We start from the raw sequence: 9,377 nt of genomic DNA on the forward strand, positions 1-9,377 counted from the left end.
TTTAGCCTCGGTCTTGAAAACGTCTTTGGCGTACTGGTTCGAAGATGATGAGAAAGTGCACTATAAGTCTCAAAAGTGGGGGGAGACTCGTATTTCAGTGGTAGAGCTTGTACTGGAAATCGAAACCCAGGTAACATATGAAGACTGTGAGCTGAATCTAGATAGGGAGGGATAGCTTGACTAAATTAAAGAGGCCAATCCATTTTACATTTTATTTATAAGAATAGAAAAAAATAAAAATAAGAATACAGATGAATTTTACAAATCGGTTACTTGGAATTACAACTTGAAATTCTTACTACATCACGTTTAGGGGCACAACCCAGTGCCTTGGATTACCCAATGGGTGCTAGAAGGTTTTTATGCTAAACCGCGATTTCTTGAAAATAGTGAAATTGAAACTTCGTACATCGCAACTTGCATTGGCCCAAAGGGAAAAGTGTTAATTTTCGAAGAGGGACTTCGGTCTCGAGTTGAAAATATTTTCGTATTTGTAACTAAACATTCTCAAGGTGCTCATCCCGAGTTGAGGGGGAACTTAGAAAAAATAATCACATACCTGATTTTATGCAGAGCGGCCGTAACAAGGGGAGACACACTCTCGTAGATGGTAGGCTGCAAAATCACCCGAGTCGGCAAACAGGCCTCGCTTATATAGGCGCTTCGTCCCACGCATTTCTGCCAGTCTGACGTCGCTCGAAAGCTACGTCACGAGCCTCGACGAGCTTGGAGAAACTTTTTCACGCGCATGCTCAATAGTGGCTAAGACGTCTAGTTTTTCCTATGATTTTTCCCTATCACGCCGGGGTTGAAATTTCTATTTTACATTTACTTGTACGTTGTTTTTATTTCACGCATAGCTCCAAATACATAAAGTTTTCATGTATTTATCGCTTGCGTGGTATTAACTACATTTGCATTCCCGGACCCGGCGCTGTGATCTGAGTAAATCAAAGCCAGGGTCATACCACTATTACATGCGTGTGGGTTGGGGTCAATGAGGCATCAGGTTGCTAGTACAATCAGAACCTCAACTGACTCCGTTCTCCCTTTTCTCTCTTTTCCTTGCTGCACACACAATTTGAAAAGCGCGGGCGTCTCGCCCCATAATTTGAGTCCGGCTTAGGACTTCGAGGCATAACTGTGTAACATTAATCCGCCGACCTCGGTAAAAAAGAAATAAAAAAAATGTTGAAAGTTATCTTCCTGATATTTATATGCAAATACAGAAACGGTAGTCCAAGGCAAGTTGCTGGGAGTTAAAGGGTTAATATAGAAAGGGCCTTACGTAAGGCGCTAAGAAACTAAAAAAACAACTTTCTCGAGAATTTTGGAGATCATGAACGGATAAATTGTAAGAGAGCGGTATTGTAAGATTTCATGCATTTTGACTATACTACATTTAAATGCTACAACAGTTCTACTAACAAAATAGTAGTTTAAATAACCATGTTTAGTACGAAGCTTTATGATTTGAAATATGTAGGATGAAACCTTACAATCATGGAATCCTTCTAGCTTATAATTGTCAATAGGTTTCGTGTGAACTCACAATAGTAGATTTTTTTTAACCAAGTCCTAACCATAGTATTAAGCCTGCCTTTGAACCATGTACGAGTACAACGTTTAGTACCATAAAGAAAATTAAGAGTTTGTGAGTTTACTGATTTTCTAATTACCAGTATATTTACTGTACTGAGTACCATTATAGTCATACGTGTTAAATATGATTGTCTCAGGCTACTAATATGATTCAGCTAAAAAAATGAAAGAAAATCAACATTAAATACACTCAAACAAAATTAGCGTGAAGCGCTTTAAAGTTTGACTGAGATGGATGATCAAATTATAATAGCAGTTTTCCTTGTTTATAGTATAAAGTAAATGGGAAACACATAATGATATAGAATAGTACACCCTATTGTGTTTGCCTTAATTCTTAAGATATTGCGGGGTTGTGCCTTACAATTTGTGAACAAAGTTCATTAGGTTGTCTCAATAGACCATTTATAAGTAATAAAATTCAGGTGATACTCTACTTTCCTATAAATCCAGAATCAAGTAAATATTGAATATTTATGGCATATAAAAAAACTATATCGTGGAAAGTTTTTGAGTGCAACATTACATATCCTGTAATATAATTCTTGTAAAAGAAACGATTGTATCCGAAATGCTTAACTCACGTATGTAAAATAACTAGCGATTGACTAATGAGCAACTAGCGATTAAAACACAATGCTTAATAAATGTTTCAAGTGCGTCTATACACATTTTATATTAAACTTCATCCTAATGTTATTGAAGAATAAATCTCACATTATTAGCTATTGCTCTCTACATTGGTTGCAACAAGTGTAATATATTACAAACTTACTGTATAGCTCTGTTCTATACAAGTGATCACAGTATGTACATGTGTTTTTTCTTGTTTTTTTTAAACTTCTACTCAGTCTGTTTGCTATTTCGACCTCGATTTGGTTTCTCTCATCCTGTGTGGTATGCATTACACCAGACACATTGACATTTACGTATACTGACAATGTACAGAGATCACAATCGATTAGCGCATATTAGCGCACCTAAGGATTACATATAACAACTCTAGATTTCTTTTCATGAATCCATGAGAGGTTGTGTCAGTAAGGGGGAGACTGAATAGTTGAAGGACTGACCCTATGGTTAGTGTGTTAGTTTACGCCCTAATGGCCTATGGTAATAACAGATACGAATTCTAATAATCAGGGGTGCAGTTACATTTACTATACTAGAGTACATGTTTTTTTGCAGGAGTCTACATAACGTTTCTTTATAATTAGGGGGGGAATGTTAGGGGGGTTTATAGGTTAGTATTGTTAGTATTCCCATTCAATTATGTATTGGTATTAGCATTCGTATTTTATTTTTTTTATTTTTTTATTTTTTTTTACAAACGAAATCGAGAGGGATTTCTTTGTGGCTACATCATGTTCCATCATGTTGGTGGTTCCTGTTGTTTTATAAGATAGATTTTTAAACACAAAAGTTAACCACAACAAAGCTATGGTTGAGCTAGAGAAATATTTTTTTTTGTTACACCGGAAGTATGTTCCGTTCTTTCTTTTACGTCAACTATTCTTGACTGATAACAACCATAGATTTCCGTTGGTGGTGAACTTTCCTGTTTTCAAATCTCAAACCTATAGTGTAAGTGATTTAGTTCTTCAGAGAATAATTCTACATAGAGACGACTTACATGGTAACATGTATGTATTCTGTTGTTAAGCAACAGTTGAATGTAGATATGATTAAATTCAATGTGCCATGGATAATTTAATAAAATACTTCCTTGTCTTTCGCTTCGGTGTTTGCCAAAAGATAAACATACAGAGGTTCCAAAAATTACGGTCTTTAACATGGTGGAATGAAAATGTGGAAAGTCGATTACTATACTCACATGTAGGCTTCTTCAAATGTCTGAAACAAAACTTGTGCTTTTACTTGACCAAACAATAGGATTTTAATTTCTATATTCAGACAATAACTTTCCATGGCTTTTGGTACATTAGATCATGCTTACTACAATGGCATTGAACTATTTCATATATTGAGAAGGTTTTAAAGTCTCTTGACGTTGCTTACAGTCTTCTTATGATTTGTCACAAGTCTGATTTGAAAAAAGGTTTTGTTACTATGTTCTTATGAGTTGTCACAACGCTGATTTGAAAGAGTTTTTATTACTTTTACATTGAGTATTATCACTTGTCCAAATTTCTGTGTTTGTCCTGGTACGAGAAGAGTTTTTCACCTGTAAGCAATGAACTGATGTAGGTAAATGAGAGTCTGTCCGTAGATAAAAAAGATTTTCTTGTCACAGTAGAAGTTTATAATTCTTAAGGCACAGAGAAAGTTCTGTATCCGGGTGGAAGTTTAGATTTTATAGATAAATGTTGTCCACTAGCAAACAGTGAGGGATCGAAACAATAACAATAGTCAATTTCCATATCGTCCCTCTGGATCAGCCCTGGATGGGGCTGACAGGCTGTGATCTGGAACCTTGGATACCTCCAGATACCAGGACTGTGGGGGGGGGCTTACTCTAGACATCACACTGGGAAGGCAATGGATAGAGATCTGCAATCAAAGAGACTATTAGACTACATAATCATTAATGCTTTACATAATAACCTTGGTTTGTGCAGAGTACTTGTTTATACAGGAATGGTCCACTGTATCTTTCTTGTAATTGTTCATTAGTATTTTTTTTAGCGGGGCTGACCACACATCAGTTTTAGGAAAGGTATAGTGATCGATGAAACCTGCGAAGGTTACCAATAATGAGCTATCTGAAAGTGAGAACCGAATAAGGCAAATGTTTTTTTTCATTCAACTATCCTGCGTGTGCTGACCACACATCGTCAGAGTCTAGGCATAGATATCTGTCTTACATAATGTACGTGATTGTATTAATATCACTATGAGATTAAGAATCAATTTTGTACCATGAACAAATTAGATCAGAAGTCTAGAAATAAGTGTATGTGCGCTGACCGCACATTATTGTTAGAATGCCTCTTGTGTTCAAGCTGTGACTGTGGGTGAAGGTAAAGATAACATCATGGTAAAACAAGTTCTTCACAAGATGATTTATGTACCTAACTCGGTTGTTTCTTCGTGAGTGGAATGATAATGATGGAGGAAATTGAATTATTAAATATTCTTTTCATTTACTGCAATGATTAATGGGTGATGAATCATATGGTGAGTAAATCCAAGGTACTTTACAAGATGAGCAATACCTTGTTTGTTATGAGTACGTCAGGACATAATTGCCTTTTTGTCATACATTTGCCGTATATTTTGTTTTCAGATGTAGTCTGGTTGAGGAGTGGCGTGTTAAGAGGAAATTTGAATTGAATCAGCGAGGCGGAAGTTAGCTAATTATACAGCTTGGTATAATGATATGTGGCTTGTAAATTATCAGCTCAGCTGACGACTGTTCGGAGAGAGAGAGGGAAAAAAGGGGGTTTCTGCATCGCAACTGAGAGAACACATCTAGTATACTGTCGCAGTTGCCAGCTTCAGACCAGCGACATCTTAGCATTGTCAGATAAGTATAATTGCATTCCTCTTTTTTTTAATTTAAAGGATAGGAGTGGTCAATTGTTTGGATTGCTATGCATGTGTACAAAAAGTATGTTGTATACGGTCTTTTATACCTTGAAAGGTTAATATTATCTACCCCTTTTTTTTAAAATTGAATTTTAACAAAGATAAGACTTAACAAGTTGATGCAATGCTTTTAAATAACTCAGTTAAATAATCATAGAACTATTAAACAGAGTTTAGATTCAACAAGATTTAATTAAATTTAATTATACCTTTACAAATATACCAGTTAAGAGGATTAGTTCCAAAGTATCGTCAAAATTTCTGACAATTAATTGAACTAAAAAATTTAAAACAAACTCAAGCAAACTGATATAAATTTTAAACATGTAATGTTTCACCACTGAAATCCTTTTTCTAGTTTTTTTACGCTTTATTACAACTTATGTACCTATAGTGTTCAAGATAAGACTTATCTCACAATAGGGCATAACCAGCATTTGGGCAATTTAAATAGTGTCTTTCTAAATCCTTGATAATATGTTGTCTCAATTGTTATAGATTTCTTGAAATAATATTGTAAGGTTTTGAGCTCTATAAAGTTAATTATTGACAAATGAGGCCCTCAGAGGAGGCAGTTTATCTTGGGCACATTGTGATTTGTTCATTATATTGCATCCTTTTTGTAGGTAGCTTAGTAAGAATAACAAAGGAAAATGTCAAATTCCTTTTTTTGAAGTAAATTAATATTCAAGTGATTAAAAAAAATTAACTTTAACCTATAACAAAACATAAGAAATGAAAATGAATAGTCAGTTATCTCCAAGTAAATTGATTATCAAATGATTAAAAATTAATAACTTTTAACAAAAATATAAAAAAGGAACATGAATACTCAGTTATTTCCAATGCGCAGGTCCTTTCGCTTCTCCCACCTGGGCAGGTTCTGCTGTTAGGCTTCTGAAAGGAAAGGCCTGAAACGAAAAATTCTCACACACACACATAGTATTATAGATTGGACGCGGGGACCTGAAGTTGAGTGTAGTGTCCCGGCTACTTAATAGTCGAAATTTAGCGAACTTGGTAGTTAAGACATGACTGGATTTAACTAATAGTTACATTTATCTAATTTCTCAAAATTAAGTATGATGCTACTTATTGCACTGTGCTAATTATTAAGTATGATAACCAACGAGTTTAAATAAGTTCTTAACTTTGTGGTTCATATTTTTCAGCTTGTTGGGGTATACGTATCATCCTTTGCTCGAAGAACGCACAGGAAAGAGAAAAGAAGACTTTATGTTTCCAGAGACAATGAGGGGAGGTTTCCTGTTACGGGGTAAGTACTATCTCCCTGAATTGTTAGTGTATTATTCTTGAAGCATGCGTTTTCCTATTTCTTCACGTCAAGTTACCAATCCGTTCTACAAGTGAGTGTTAACATAGTTTAGTGCTGACCTCTGGTGTGCAACGAAATCGAGGTTCGTATCCTGGGAGTATCCCATACCGATTTTCATTATCACTGAATTAAGTGAAAGCCACAATGGAAGATAGTGGCCAAGGTCGTAGTTAAACAGTGATTATAAAAAGTGCGTTTTGCATTATCTGTGAATTTAGTAAGTGATTCCCTAAGGAAAAACAAAAACAAAAACGGTGTTTTGTGCGTGTCACTAATACAGAAAGTGCGTGAATCGGGATTCGATCTCCGACTTATCTGTTTCCTTCAAGGTTGGATACAAGTGCGTAAATGCCAATAATCACCAGAAATTGAGATCATTTTTACAACGATATTAATTTTGACAGAACCATTTCGGGTCTCGAACTCGGGACCCCTAGTGTAGATAAGGATGATATGTGGTAAACTAAGTGTCTATTGAAAGTATTTGATTCTAACCTACTTTCACATAACCAATTCAAATATAAACTTGCGCTCGTGCGGAGCGATAATTTAGATATAGGATAAAAGAAATGATCCATCTGGGGATCGAACCAGAGATCGTTAAGAATCAATTGCTTAACAGAAACTTTGGTGTATCCCAATCGTGATGATTTATGGGGCAACATTATTATTATTATTCATTTCGTTGTGATGTCATTTCCCTATTTTTTCTTTATTTATCTATTTTCCCGTTATAAATGTTGGTGTGTATAGAAGCTACACGCAACAACATCCTGAGTCCTTGTTAGCAGCTGGACTCACTTCCGTCACCCGATAAGAGGTGATTTGCTTTTAGTTTTAACGCTGAATGAGAGGCGGGTTTTGAGGAAGTATCCGCGAACATTGTAAGAATTTGCATCAAACCAAATGATGTTCGATTAACTTTTAAGTTTGAAAGAGAACTACTTTTGTTGGTTTATTTTGACAATTTATTTCACTTAAAATTATAATTACCGTTACGTTCCTATACTTATATCCTAAAGTTCGTGTGCGCCGTGCGCTGTTGTGAAGCAGTATCTTCCACCTATGAAACAGGGCCGCTTATGGAGGGGGCCACCAAATTTTGAAAGTCTCATGACTTGTAGTTTTAAATCATTTGACGGGTATAATCATAAGTGTTATTTTGAATAGAATTAAGTTATGTTATACTAGATTCATTAAAAACAAGTTGACAGAGCTCGAGTGTCCTTAATATGTGTCATGTAAAGTATGAAGGATTCTGTTATTCGAGTATTGATTTTTATTACGACCTGATGTACACGTAATGATTTTCCTTCAGTGTTTTATTATTATTATTATTATTATGATTACCAGTGATAGCGTGGTTTAATACCATTCTGCGGTATATTATAAGCGTTGTGTGCCTTTTAATCAAATCAAGCCAAGATTTTAACTTGTATGAAGGCAGTTACACAGGGATGATTGAAAAACACGAGTATAGTGGTGGAGTGGTAGGACAACATCTGAGAGGGCACTATAGCTCACAACGATGTAACCATTTCTTTACATAACATGTCGATAGTAGTATAATCAAGTTAGAATTTATAATAAGCGGGTTCTAGCCCATTACCCAATGATGGGAGGACATAAAAAATGGGGGGGCTCGATCTACCCCCAATGTCCTTACGAAAACATATGGTAGCCTTAACACTAACCTAAGCTTATCTTGCCACAATGGCATAATGATACAATATGATACTATCTAGTATTTTGATAAACATTATTAAAGCCCTTATAATTGAAAACATTATTCCAGAATAAGCATCACTGTTAATACTTGAACATAACTCATCATCAATATCACTAAAGGTAATGTAATCTTACTGACTAAAGGTAGCTATTTACATTCTTCAAAAAAAATTATCGATACTCATATAATTGTAAATGCATTATATACAATATGCGCAGCATGCTAGTACATCGCCGTGGTTTGCCATGTTTGGTCCTTGATAAGAGATTGGCCATTTTTACAGCAGCATAAGGTCACTTGTGTTCACCCAGAAGGGGTCGCAGGAAACTTTCACTCATATCTATGGATACGGAGTCCACAGCAGCAGCAAGCATAACATGTCAGACACTAAGGCGTATTTCTCCTTATTTCATTTTCTATTTTATTTTATTTTTTTAAATAAATAACCAATCTGCTTCCCGCCCGAACTACGCGGAAAAAATAAAATAAAAAATAATAATTGCTCAAAGAAAAACAAATGGGGAAGGCATTGTGTGGAGTAGCCTATGTAAATATCTGGTGGGGGGAATTAAGCTCCTTTTTTTCACAGGTAGATAACCCGGGTCAAAAGAAAGCGATACGTAAACAACGCGTTTATCGTAAGTAGGCATAAGTTTGTAACGGAGCAACCCAGAATAGGCAATATTGACTTTGCTTTATTTTCTAGGTTAACGCATTCCTAGACACAAAGAGGGAGAGCGGCGAGTTTTTTGAGAGAAAGAAGTAAAATAATCAGGCGGCGGCGACAGTTGGATTCCTATAATGTGAATGATGAGTTTGCAGCTGCAACGACGTATACTTAAAGTCGGATTTGAGTATACTTTATACAGGGAGCTACACATGTATGTATGAATGTTCTGAATACTAATAATAATTTTTCTTTTCAGCTATGTCAACACCTGTTTTCCTTATATGTTCTCCGTATTTGTCAGCATATTGGGAGTCTTATAGGGGAAGAGAAAGGGTAACTCATTCGTGGCCGGCCACATTCACACAAAGAACAAAAAAAATACTTATCCCAATATGGTGGCAAAACATTCATTTTGGTATCAACTCGACATAACTTTTTCTGCGACGCGTCTAACTTTTCCCTGATTCTAAAAACGACTTATTTGCTCCTCA

Source organism: Thermobia domestica, chromosome 5 (genome assembly GCF_964235325.1).
Source record: "Thermobia domestica chromosome 5, izTheDome1.hap1.1, whole genome shotgun sequence".
NCBI classification, from domain to species: Eukaryota; Metazoa; Arthropoda; class Insecta; order Zygentoma; family Lepismatidae; genus Thermobia; species Thermobia domestica.